This window comes from Mytilus galloprovincialis, chromosome 6 (assembly GCF_965363235.1).
Source record: "Mytilus galloprovincialis chromosome 6, xbMytGall1.hap1.1, whole genome shotgun sequence".
Lineage (NCBI taxonomy): Eukaryota > Metazoa > Mollusca > Bivalvia > Mytilida > Mytilidae > Mytilus > Mytilus galloprovincialis.
The window spans coordinates 15,355,021-15,368,077 of record NC_134843.1 but is presented as its reverse complement, the minus strand read 5'-3'; the positions used below and the strand labels follow the sequence as shown (position 1 = coordinate 15,368,077).

Genomic DNA, 13,057 nt, shown 5'->3' with positions numbered 1-13,057 from the left:
AACACAATGTTTATGACCACAAAAGGAAGGTTGGTATTGATTTTGGGAGTTTAGGACCCAACAGTTTAGGAATTAGGGGCCAAAAAGGGACCCAAATAAGCATTTTTCTTGGTTTTCGCACTATAATGTTAGTATAAGTAAATACAAATCTATGAAATTTAAACACAAGGCTTATGACCATAAAAGGAAGGTTGGTATTGATTTTGGGAGTTTTGGTCCCAACAGTTTAGGAAAAAGGGGCCCAAAGGGTCCAAAATTAAACTTTGTTTGATTTCATCAAAATTGAATAATTGGGGTTCTTTGATATGCTGAATCTAACTGTATATGTAGATTCTCAACTTTTGGTCCCGTTTTCAAATTGGTCTACATTAAGGTCCAAAGGGTCCAAAATTAAACTATTAGTTTGATTTTGACAAAAAATGAATTGGTTGGGTTCTTTGATATGTTGAATCTAAAAATGTACTTAGATTCTTGATTATTGAAGTTTTTTGGTCCAGTTTTCAAATTGGTCTACATTAAGGTCCAAAGGGTCCAAAATTAAACTTTGTTTGATTTCATCAAAAATTGAATCCTTGGGGTTCTTTGATATGCCAAATCTAACTGTGTATGTAGATTCTTCATTTTTGGTCCTGTTTTCAAATTTCAAATTCTACATTAAAGTCCAAAGGGTCCAAAATTAAACTAAGTTTGATTTTAACAAAAATTGAATTCTTGGGCCTCTTTGATATGCTGAATCTAAACATGTACTTAGATTTTTGATTATGGGCCCAGTTTTCAAGTTGGTCCAAATCAGGATCTAAAATTATTATATTAAGTATTGTGCAATAGCAAGTCTTTTCAATTGCACAGTATTGTGCAATGGCAAGAAATATCTAATTGCACAATATTGTGAAATAGCAAATTTTTTTTTAATTAGAGTTATCTTTCTTTGTCCAGAATAGTAAGCAAGAAATATCCTATTGCACAATATTGTGCAATAGCAAGAATTTTTTTTTAATTGGAGTTATCTTTCTTTGTCCAGAATCAACTTAAATCTTTGTTATATACAATATACAATGTATATACACTTTTTACTACCAACTGATAAATTTAAATAATCTTTACCATTCAGTGATAACAAGCAGTTTTTTTACATCTTAATATTTTATGATGTATTTAAATGAGTAGTTATTGTTGCAAACTCCATTAGAAATTTGAATTGATATCAGTTTTGAAAAAGGGAAACGGGGATGTGAAAAAAAAAGGGGGGGGGGGTTAAATTTTTCTCATTTCAGATTTCATAAATAAAAAGAAAATTTCTTCAAACATTTTTTTGAGAGGATTAATATTCAACAGCATAGTGATTTGCTCAAAGGCAAAAAAAACCTTTTAAGTTCATTAGACCACATTCATTCTGTGTCAGAAACCTATGCTGTGTCAACTATTTAATTTTAGATTTAAAAACTTTGAAGAAGAAATCTTTAATTGATTTGTAAAATCTTGGCATTTGTTTTGTGTAAAAAAAACCATGTAATGTCAAAAATTTGATCACAATCCAAATTCAGAGCTGTATCATGCTTGAATGTTTTGTCCATACTTGCCCAAACTGTTCAGGGTTCGACCTCTGCGGTCGTATAAAGCTGCGCCCTGCGGAGCACCTGGTTATTATCAATTTTCATAAATTTTGTAAATTTTTACAAAATAATTTCCACTGAAACTACTGGGCCAAGTTCATTATAGATAGAGATAATTGTAATCATCAAGAATGTTCAGTAAAGTAAGATCTACAAACACATCACCATCACCAAAACACAATTTTGTCATGAATCCATCTGTTTTCCTGGTTTAATATGCACACAGACCAAGGTGAGCGACACAGGCTCTAGCCTCTAGTTGTTTTACATGCTGTCTCACAAAGTTAATATACCCTAATGTTTAATCTTATTTATGACTTTTTGAACAATAATTCTGGAATTTAAAAAGTGTAGAGAATTAATTGGAGGTAGAGTCTCAAATGGCCTGAAAACACAGTTATTTAGTAGTGCATGTATTTCAGACAATAAATTCATATTGAAAAAAATTGCACATGCTCTATCTACAAAAGATTTTGACAGTGTAGTGTACTACTGGTGTGACAAATAATGTCAAAAGTATAGATAAGTCTACCAGCTTTAACTCAATGTATAGACAATTCTAAGTTAAGGGGTCTAAAATTCAGTTTGACAGCTTCAGGCATACTAATTTTTTAGCTTTTTTAACTGGATCAAATTACTACTGAACATAAAGATTTAGCATCCAAATTTTTATGCCCCACCTACGATAGTAGAGGGGCATTATGTTTTCTGGTCTGTGCCTCCGTTCGTCCGTCCGTCCGTTCGTCCGTCCGCTTCAGGTTAAAGTTTTTGGTCAAGGTAGTTTTTGAAGAAGTTGAAGTCCAATCAACTTGAAACTTAGTACACTTGTTCCCCATGATATGATCTTTCTAATTTTAATGCCAAATTATAGTTTTGACCCCAATTCGTGTACTATGGACACATTCTTGTTTTAACATGTAATTTCATCCCTTTACTTAATATTTCATGCATAAAATATCGAGATTTTGGGAAAGTTTATTAAAAAAAATGCAAGTTATACACTGTTCACAATAAGGACTACTAGGGACTACATTTGTAGACATCGAAACCAAAGGATAATAGCTGTGTCTTTGGATCAAATTGAGCATAATTTAAAATAAAATACTTCTGGCAATTATTTGCACCAGTTTTAATGAACAAATCACTGATGAATTTTGTTTGAAAGTAGATATATGGATACAAAGATAGCATAAAAAGCCTTTTGTTTTTTCTTAAATTTTGAAAATTCAATAATAATTAATACTTCCAAAAATGTGTTACACAAATTTAGAGTAAACATGTATGAAAAGAAGATATTCCAATGTTTTTACTTGTGCAATAATATGTGTGCGTTAGATATGTCTGTCCAATGGAGAGAAATTGAGTATAAATGTCTAAAATTTTAACTCTTTTACCTCTTAAAGAAGCGCATAAAGGTATATTTTGTCATTACATATTTGCATAAACTGGATTAAAATTAGCTTGCATGCAAATTTGCCTGGAAGGTTCATCGTAGGAACAAAACTGTATCATATGTATATACCTTAAGAAAATAAAGATCTTGTGAGGCAGGGTTATTCTTACCCATGCTTTTGCACTGCCTCATTTCTCTATTAAACTATTCTTTTTACCGATTATACTTTAAAAACCACAGTGCTTTGGGAGGTCTTGGAAAGAGTTGGCAATCATTTACAGAATTGGCAAGGCTTTCGCTGTGGATAAATGTCTTTTTGTAATTCAAACTGAAGTATCTAATGTACAGAAGGTTCATGAAAAAGATAAAGTGTAACTAGAAATACTTGTCATTAAAAATGAATTTGTTTAATATATCAATAGTCTTTCTCTAAAACTGATGACTTCTTTTGGTCATTGATGAAGGAGGACGGTCGTGGGATATTTTTGATAAACTTATGTTTGATTACTTAGGAATTGAAATATATGTCGATAGGACTAAACTGAATTTTTAATATCTTTTATTTCAAGTGTTTAGGGTAAATATTCTTTTGTTCCTCAAAATTATGGAAAAAATAATAATTAGACTAACAAATCTTCATTATAGATATTCTGAATCTAGCATTTTGAATCTCCACTGCATCTTATAGTGCGTCTATATGTTTTATACATGTTTTTTCGATGGGTCTCTTGATGCATCTGCGGAAAAAGCATCAGTTAACCTATAACAATTGTTTTTCGCCAACAGGAAGTCATTGGCCAGGTGTAAATGTTTTTTTAAGTTTAATTAATCAGTTTTTGTTTATAAATTATCACCTGTCATGTGTCATGTAAGTTTTACCTGTGTTTTTTGGTGTTGTATTTTTTAGGAGCCTTACAAGAATACTTAAAACAAAACCTCTATCATGTTTAGCATTCTCGGTAGAGCAAAATGTCAGAATTTGAAATTTTAATGTGAAACTAAGGCAGATCTTAAACTAGTTTTTTGTTTATTTTTTATAATCCACTCTTAATCACTTCTACTGTACAAAAATTAGTGTCCTTGATAGATGATGAAATAGCACTTTTTTATATATAATTACTTGTGATTCACTTGAGTAATGGTTTTAAAAATTTTTAATCTGTTGTTTCTGATGACAAAATAGAGGTCAAGTTCAATACTGATGATTCTTACATTTGCCATTCAGGAGTTATGGTTCCAGTGACTGATTGCAAAATGGCACTTTATGATGCTTCTTTCTGATAAAGCTTGATTCAATTTTGATATGTAATGTCTTGTGAAAAAATTGAGGACAAGGTTGTTTTTCATTTTTTTACTGCAAGAGTTTTCTAGATGGCTTTTAAGAAGACTCAATTTGGTGCCATTTTAACAGCTAATTGATGACAATAACTTTAATCCCTTTGTCATGGACATGATTTTGCTAATCTTTGACCAGTTTTATTTTCATGTATGAACATTTTAGTGCACATGCTTCTTTAGCTGATCTCTGCCTACTTTCTAAAACCATTTCATAGCACATAATATTTGTACATAATTTCTGAAAGATTTGTGTTTTGTTCCTTGTTAAAGTCATTGTGGCTGATGAACTTCCTCAGTTTTCTTCAACAGTGCATTTTAGATATGTAAAGTCAAGTATATGATGGAATAATTAAAGTGTCATATATGCTTTCAATGCATCTCAAGTGGACCTCATATTCACATTTCGTGTTATTCTTGTGTGCCCACTTTTCTGGTTAGGTAATGTCCAGATAGTCTTTTAATTTGATATAAACATAAAAATATTGCTACTGTAATAAGTACAGTATATGCAATTGTACAACGATGATTAATCTAGCTAGGTTTGTTTTGAGTTTTTTATGCCATAGACAAAAATATATATAAGTAAATGGTATCAGAAGGATTTGGTCCATAAATTAGGGTTCTTTCTAGTGGCTACTTTGTTTCACTTTTAAATGTTGACATTCTCTTCTTTTTGATAACCATACAATCTTTAAACATGCACAATCAATCTTTAGCTGAGGTAAAATTGAAAGCTGTATAATTATGGATTCAAATGTTATACTTTTGATCTGCAAGCCAATAATAAAATATATGATTTCTTTGTACCCATGCTGCACATTTCAGGAGATATAGAAACACTGGGTGTTTTCTGTCTATCTGGTGTTTTTATTGCTCTGACATGTACAATACTTGCCAGATTTTTATGAATCTTATATCACAGGTTTAAATCAGCAATGTCTTCGAAGAGATTGAAATTAGTGCTATCAATGATTTAAAAAAGAATTATGTAATGCCCCTTTGATACATTAGCACTCTCATGTGTTCAGCTCTTACCAGAATTTTATGAAACTTAAATCATAGGTTTATATCAGTAATGTCTTTGACAAGGCTGAAATTCCATGCCAATGAATAGTTTATAATAAAGAGTTATGCCTCCTTGAAATATGTGTTGTATGGAAAATTGTCTTATGAGCATTCTAATATGTACAATTCTTGCCAAATATGTATAAAATAAATATATGAGTTTATATCGTCAATGTCTTCTTAAGAGTTCAAAAATTTGTGCTGATCAATTATTTTTAAAGGAGTTATGTCCCTTGGATATATTGAGTTTATGGAAAATTGCATTGTCAGTGCTCTCATGTGTTCAATTCTTGCCAAAATTTTATGAAACTTGTATCATAAGAATATATGATCGATGTCTTTGACTTTTTCCATGTGAAGGACTTACAAAACTCACTGTTTTAAGAAAATTTAGCCACAAAAGTTTTCTTGGCTTGTATGAAAGGGAATGATCAAATTGCTCCAGTATATGTGATACCTTAATTCCATGCTGATATGCAGGGCCAGACCTGGAATTTGTCTTTGTTTGCTAAGCCTAAAATTAGATTATATGAAAGACATACACTCTCTCTGGTATAGAATTCATTATTTACAGTGAAAACCCAACATTAAAGATAATTTGGTAGTCCTTTAGTCTTACAAAAATTCTAATTCTGCTTGAAATTTAAATTTTAGATTTTTTTTTGTGAAAGCATGATATTCTGTAAGTGTAACATTATGTCTGACTATAAATTGAACCATTTATATTATAGTAAAAACTGAAAACAGCATAATAATTATGTTTTATTTTTATTTTTTCATTTATTTCTGATGAAAATTGTTGCATGTTAATTGTTTGAAAATTTATTGAACATTTTATTTGTTCTTGTAAAACACATACTTAGCATAATGTTACTATTTTTGATTTTCAAAAACATTATTATGTTAGTTTATTAACTAAATATAATATAATGTTCTCTCCATGCCAATAATTTTGAAACATGTAAGATTGTTAAAGGTTACAGGAAATTTGCCGTTATCTAAAGTATAATGGGCAATATTTTCTCAGAACTGTATAATTCTGACGCCATAAAATACTTATACAATCAGCACAAAATGGCTACATAGGAAATTCTTCAGGGAATTCTCGAACATGTTTTCTGGTTCTTACATAAGTTTGGGTTTTTTTTATTTATTAAATAATGAAATGTCAATATTTAATAAATCTATGATATTTAAAAAATTCATGAAGTACTTTAGTAAGTTGGGGGAGGTGTAACGTCATGAAAAAGAACGGTTGATGCTCTAAGTCAGATCATGGTAACATGAAGTACTAACATTTTTTATTGATCCATGGAAAGAGATATTCTATAAGTTAAGTTCTATAGTACTTTGTCCTTAAAATACTGTAATGTAGTTAACTCTTTTTGCAGTACATGAAAGGGCAAGGTTAACTTTGTGGCAAAAAATAACATTGAATTTTAACTTTATCATAAAATGTCACAAACATCCAAAATCTGGTTCTTAAATGAATCTTATTCAAAAGGTTTTATTCCAGGTAAGTCAAATCTTTCCATAATAGTAGCAAGAACATCTACAAAGTAAGCACAGTTTTGTTGAAATTTGATGATTTTGTGCATTTTTTTTGGACAAAAGAGCTGTAAAAAATGAGGCTGCAAACCAAAAAGTGCAATAGATGATAACAATTCCCTAGACACAAATATTTTCTGCATTTGAGATTAGGCCAGACTAAATTAAGCCCTAACAGTGCTCAATACACATCAAACGAAAACAGCATTTATTAGATTGATTTTAAAATTAGAATGCCTGTCATAAATCAATCATATTTTATATGAAGTTGCATTGGTATCAGTACTTTTCAGTTTGATAACTATTTTGAGGTCATGTTCTGACTTTAAATTAATAAGCAATTTCCAATGGTAATTAATCTGCTTTAATTAGTTTGACGAGCACAATAGACAATTACACTTCCTATAAAGTTACCTTCTTCCAGTAAAGAGACTGTATTAAATTTTTAAATGTATACAATTTTATTTAGGGGCCAGCTGGGGTGGGATTTATCTTGCTGCATTGAAGACCCATTAGTGGCCTTAGGCTGTTATCTTCTCCTTGGTCGGGTTGTTGTCTCTTTGACATAGTCCCTATTTCCATTCTCAATTGTACCATTACTGTTTGTACATCTCAGTTTGTTGACCATTTTGTTGGCCCTGTTCACTAGTTCATAGTTCATGGACTTTGAATTGATTAGCAATGTCCATCGGACTATCTTTTTGTGAATATTATGCCTATCGGAGAGACATATCTCTGTGTCAACAGTTTATTAATATTTCATGTTTGACTTTGTTATCAAGAGTATCTGTGCCGATGATCTTATTAATTTGACCTTGACACAAGTTTCAAAGTTGATATAACTTAAGAATATCCAAGCATATTTGACTTAGTATACAAAAAAAGTAGGTAGGAAGTTTTATAAAAGCATTGCATCCTGTTAATTGATGATTCCATTTGACTTTTTGGTCCTTTGTCTTAATTTCCTATGTCTGTCTCCAAAGAAGTTTTTATGCCCCACCTACGATAGTAGAGGGGCATTACCGGTATGTTTTCTGGTCTGTGGCTCCGTTTGTTCGTCCGTCTGTTGCGCCGTTCGTCTGTGCGTCCGTTCAGGTTAAAGTTTTTGGTCAAGGTAGTTTTTGATGAAGCTGAAGTCCAATCAACTTTAAACTTAGTACACTTGTTGCTTATGATATGATCTTTCTAATTTTAAAGCCAAATTAGACTTTTGACCCCAATTTCACGGTCCACTAAACATAGAAAATGAAAGTGGGAGTTTCAGGTTAAAGTTTTTGGTCAAGGTAGTTTTTGATGAAATTGAAGTCCAATCAACTTGAAACTTAGTACATATGTTCTCTATAGTAAAATCTTTCTAATGTTCCAAATTAGATTATTACCCAATTTCACGGTCCATGGAACATGGAAAAGGATAGTGCACGTGGGGCATCCGTGTACTTTGGACACATTCTTGTTAAGGTTCCAAAACAACAATAAGTTGCATACAACATGGAAATATCTAGGGCAGATTGTGAAAACTGTTTGTTTTGGTATATAATAATTTATACAGAAGATGGGAAAATAATGTAAATCAATCATGTCAGAGAGGTTGTTTATCATTGTCATAGAAATCGCTTTAAAATGAACAAAATATTCCGTTACTCTGTTGAATAAACACAACTTTTTTCTCTTCCTCAGCAGTCGAAGTCAAACTTAATGGATAAAACAGGCAATATTTGGAATGAAACTTTATCTTTGAAATGAGAAAAATGTTTGCAAGAACATTGTAATCAAACAATTCCATAAAGACAGTCAAGAACATTTCTTCGCAGTTGTCATAAATTGGTAATGATCCGTTACTTAATGTTTTTTACCCAGGGCCAACACATTTGAACATTATAATGGAAAAAACAGAAATGGTGAATGTTGATTTTAGCATGGCAGTCTATTTAGCTTTTCATCAAACTTTTTAGATAGGAGTTGTCAAGATTTTCCACTGTTAAGAGAGTGCCAACCACACCCTTGAAGAAATCATTCTTTTATTTTAGAATGTGAAAAAAGTGGTTTTACCAGCAGAAATTTCAATTTGATTTTTTTCTCACTTTATATCAAGATGGGAAGTTGATCTGACAGTAAGATTTTGCTAAGCTCATCAACGATAGCTTTTTGTGCCATTATTCTTACTTTATAAGTATTTACAGGGCATTCCAAGGGACCTTCTTGTGTCCTTTGCCAACTATCCAATGTAATAATTCATAAAAAATAATGAGTATTTTGGATATTTGGTAGATATGCCCTATCAACCATTTTGTAATTTAAGTCCTCAAAATGACTGATGATCAATCCAGAAAAAAATTAATTGGTGTTTGACATCTGGTCAAGTGTCAGAGAATCTCAAGTAGCATTAAGGTCAGTTGTATGAGAAGTAACAGATTCACAATGCCTAATTGTCTATCTTATATTTGTTATTTTAGTTTAGCAAAACTTGTGCCAACCATATTCTGTTATCTTAGAAAAAATCCTTATTATTCGATGCATACCTTTTGGATTATTGAGGCTTTCCTATCTTTAAAGGATTCCTACATTTGCTATGTCTATCTTTCTATCGCTAGGGGTTTCCCAGATATGCCCTTTGTACTTGTCTATCATCAAATGATTCCTGGATGTGCTATCTACATTTCCTTTATCAGATAATTTTTAGATGTGCCCTGTCTACCTGTCTACTATCATAATTTTTAGATGTGCCCTGTCTACCTGTCTACTATCATAATTCCTAGATGTGCCCTGTCTACCTGTCTACTATCAGATGATTCCTAGATGTACCCTGTCTACCTGTCTACTATCCGATAATTCCTAGATGTGCCCTGTCTACCTGTCTACCATAAGATGTGTCCTAGATGTGCCCTGTCTACTTGTTTACTATCAGATGGTTCCTAGATGTCTCCTGTCTACCTGTCTACTATCAGATGATTCCTAGATGTACCCTGTCTACCTGTCTATTACCATATGAATCTTAAATGTCCCCCCTCTACCTGTCTATTACCAGATGAATCTTAAATGTTCCCCCTCTACCTGTCTATTACCAGATGAATCTTAAATGTTCCCCCTCTACCTGTCTATTACCAGATGAATCTTAAATGTTCCCCCTCTACCTGTCTATTACCAGATGAATCTTAAATGTTCCCCCTCTACCTGTCTATTACCAGATGAATCTTAAATGTCCCCCCTCTAGCTGTCTATTACCAGATGATTCCTAGATGTGCCCTGTCTACCTGTCTATTTACCAGATGAATCTTATTTTAGATGTCCCCCCTCTACCTGTCTATTACCAGATGAAATCTTAGATGTCCCCTGTCTAGCTGTCTATTATCAGATGATTCCTAGATGTCCCCTGTCTAGCTGCCTATTTACCAGATGATTCCTAGATGTCCCCTGTCTACCTGTCTATTACCAGATGATTCCTAGATGTCCCTTGTCTACCTGTCTATTACCAGATGAATCCTAGATGTACCTTGTCTACCTGTCTATTACCAGATGAATCCTAGATGTCCCTTGTCTACCTGTCTATTACCAGATGAAATCCTAGATGTCCCCTGTCTAGCTGTCTATTATCAGATGATTCCTAGATGTCCCTTGTCTACCTGTCTATTACCAGATGATTCCTAGATGTCCCTTGTCTACCTGTCTATTATCAGATGATTCCTAGATGTCCCCCCTCTACCTGTCTATTATCAGATGATTCCTAGATGTCCCTTGTCTACCTGTCTATTATCAGATGAATCTTAGATGTCCCCCCTCTACCTGTCTATTTTCAGATGATTCTTAGATGTCCCCCCTCTACCTGTCTATTACCAGATGAAATCCTAGATGTCCCTTGTCTACCTGTCTATTTTCAGATGATTCCTAGATGTCCCTTGTCTACCTGTCTATTACCAGATGGGTATACATTTACAATTAATTCTCCATAGGCCGTAATGGTAACGTTTTCCTCCGTTGCTCAGTCCATATCGTTTACTTGAACATGTATGATGGCTCATATCGAAGCTGATACATTTATACATGTCTGGTTAAATTTTCGGGGTGGCAAGTGAGATTACTTTTTTCGCAAATTGCTGGACCCCGGAAGATGGTGAAAAATGTCACTCTCCTCATGAAATAATCCCAAAATTCTGATCATAAAATTCAATAAAAAAATTGTCCTTTCTAATAATTTATTTCAGGTCAAATCTACATCTTTCTTTTCTCATCACATCAGCTCTATAAAACAGTTCTTATTGTTCATTTATGTCCATTTTTAAAATCACAGCATCCACAATTGTATGGCGGACTAATATTTTTTTTTAATTACGTCATCTGAGTTCCTCATCTCAAGGTCTATTAGGGATCCTGACCCATATTGAAATCAATACTTCTGATTTTTCCAAATATTTTTATGTGATCTTCATCGGTATAACATTCTGAATAAATCTGTGTATTTTTGTCCATTTCTGAAAAAAAATAAAGTTGTTTTAGCACTATAAGGCAATGACACTTTCGTCGCTATATTCATTTATTTTGAATACAATGTGTATGTATAATTAATTTCTTCCAGAATACATTCACTAGTCAAAACAAGGACAAAACTTCTGATTATAACCTTTCATTACAACACACAGACCCTGTTAAAGCATTCTATAAAATTTTCTTGTGTCTTAAAGTGCATTTTGGCAGAGAAATTATGCAAAAATGAAGATTTTATAAAAAAACCAACACCAAAATAATTATTCTTACTAGTGGAAATCTTGTATTTAAAACTGTGGAAAGCACTCTAAACTACTGGGAAAGTCATCCTTATCATATAATTAGAGTGCAATATAGTGCAAATTTTCAAAACTTGTCCTTTCACATAATTCTATTTGAGAAAAAATGTTTTTAACATGTATTTCAGTGAAAACCTTTTATCAGTGAGAAATCCACATGAGGTTTTAAAGGAAACATTGTGACATCACATGTATTATGGCGTCATTAAATAACGACAGATCAAAATAGTGCTAAATATAGTTTGCAGTGTTACGTGAGAAACAGTTGCCGCAAGATTTAACTCGAAATATTGAGTCGAAACGATCTGTAACTAAGCCTTTCCATTCAATATCAAGACCATAGCAACAGTTTTCATATTTGCATATTTTTAACATACCGACTGTAATTTCAATTGCATAAATACCATAAATAAACAATTTAGAGCTTGCCTAACAAAACAAAATGCTTACCAGTTATTCAGGACTTTTTAAAACCTCTAGTTTGCCATCTCAGGTTAAAAAGTAATGATATGTCTGGAACTGAAATAAGACAAAAAAAAAATTACTCAGGCTGTGTTATCATTTGATTTAAATATATAAGTATTATTGAGAGAGAAAAATCTATTTCTTGAAAGTTTAATTACAAAGAAAGACAAATGCTTCTCCCTTGTGGCTTAGTAACCTTCATTTAAACCTTTTATATTAGAAGCAATGGGTAGTAGCTTACTAGCTTAATAGTTGAATCGGTGCAGAAATATTGTTTTCAAAAAGGTTTGACCCTCCCCCTTTTTCACTGAGAAATGACAATATCTTTTGTTTTGCTCAAGTGCATTAAAAATAATAATTCATGATTTTCTTAAAACATGTACATGTGTTTTCTGTTTTTTTGCATATATCTACTGACCAGGGGTCAAATCATTGGATAAAAGCACATGCGATGATGTATCTCACTTTACTCGTATGACGTGTGTTATCTCCCATGATTATCAGGTATTCCTGTAGACCGAAGTGATAATTACATAACAAAGACTATATTGTGTCATGTTTACTTACAATTTAATAATATTTAAAAGTTATTTCTTGCCTTTTTCAATATAGTAAACAAATTCCTTTCGGATATCTCGGAAGTAAACAAAGTTATGATTGTGCCTAAAAAATGTGTACAGCCCCGTGCCAGTAATGCATTTTAAAAGCGAAAATTTCATTGAGTTTTTGCTGATTTTTATCAATAATATTTATCTTAAACCATTTATAATAACTAGGTATAAATAAAAAACTACTAACCATCATTTTCGGTGGTGTACAAGGTGAAATCATCCATAAATCAGCCTGAAAACTTCTGG

The 13,057-nt window shown here is 32.2% G+C and overlaps 1 long non-coding RNA gene across 1 annotated transcript; it reads right to left on the bottom strand.

Moving 5' to 3' along the window:
- Positions 1–10,875: 10,875 nt before the first annotated feature.
- Positions 10,876–12,851, bottom strand: LOC143078003 (uncharacterized). The gene is made up of 3 exons (XR_012978987.1): positions 12,799–12,851; positions 12,186–12,254; positions 10,876–11,423 (listed from the first exon to the last, which is right to left on the bottom strand). It is a non-coding gene; the product is annotated as an uncharacterized LOC143078003 (long non-coding RNA).
- Positions 12,852–13,057: the final 206 nt, after the last annotated feature.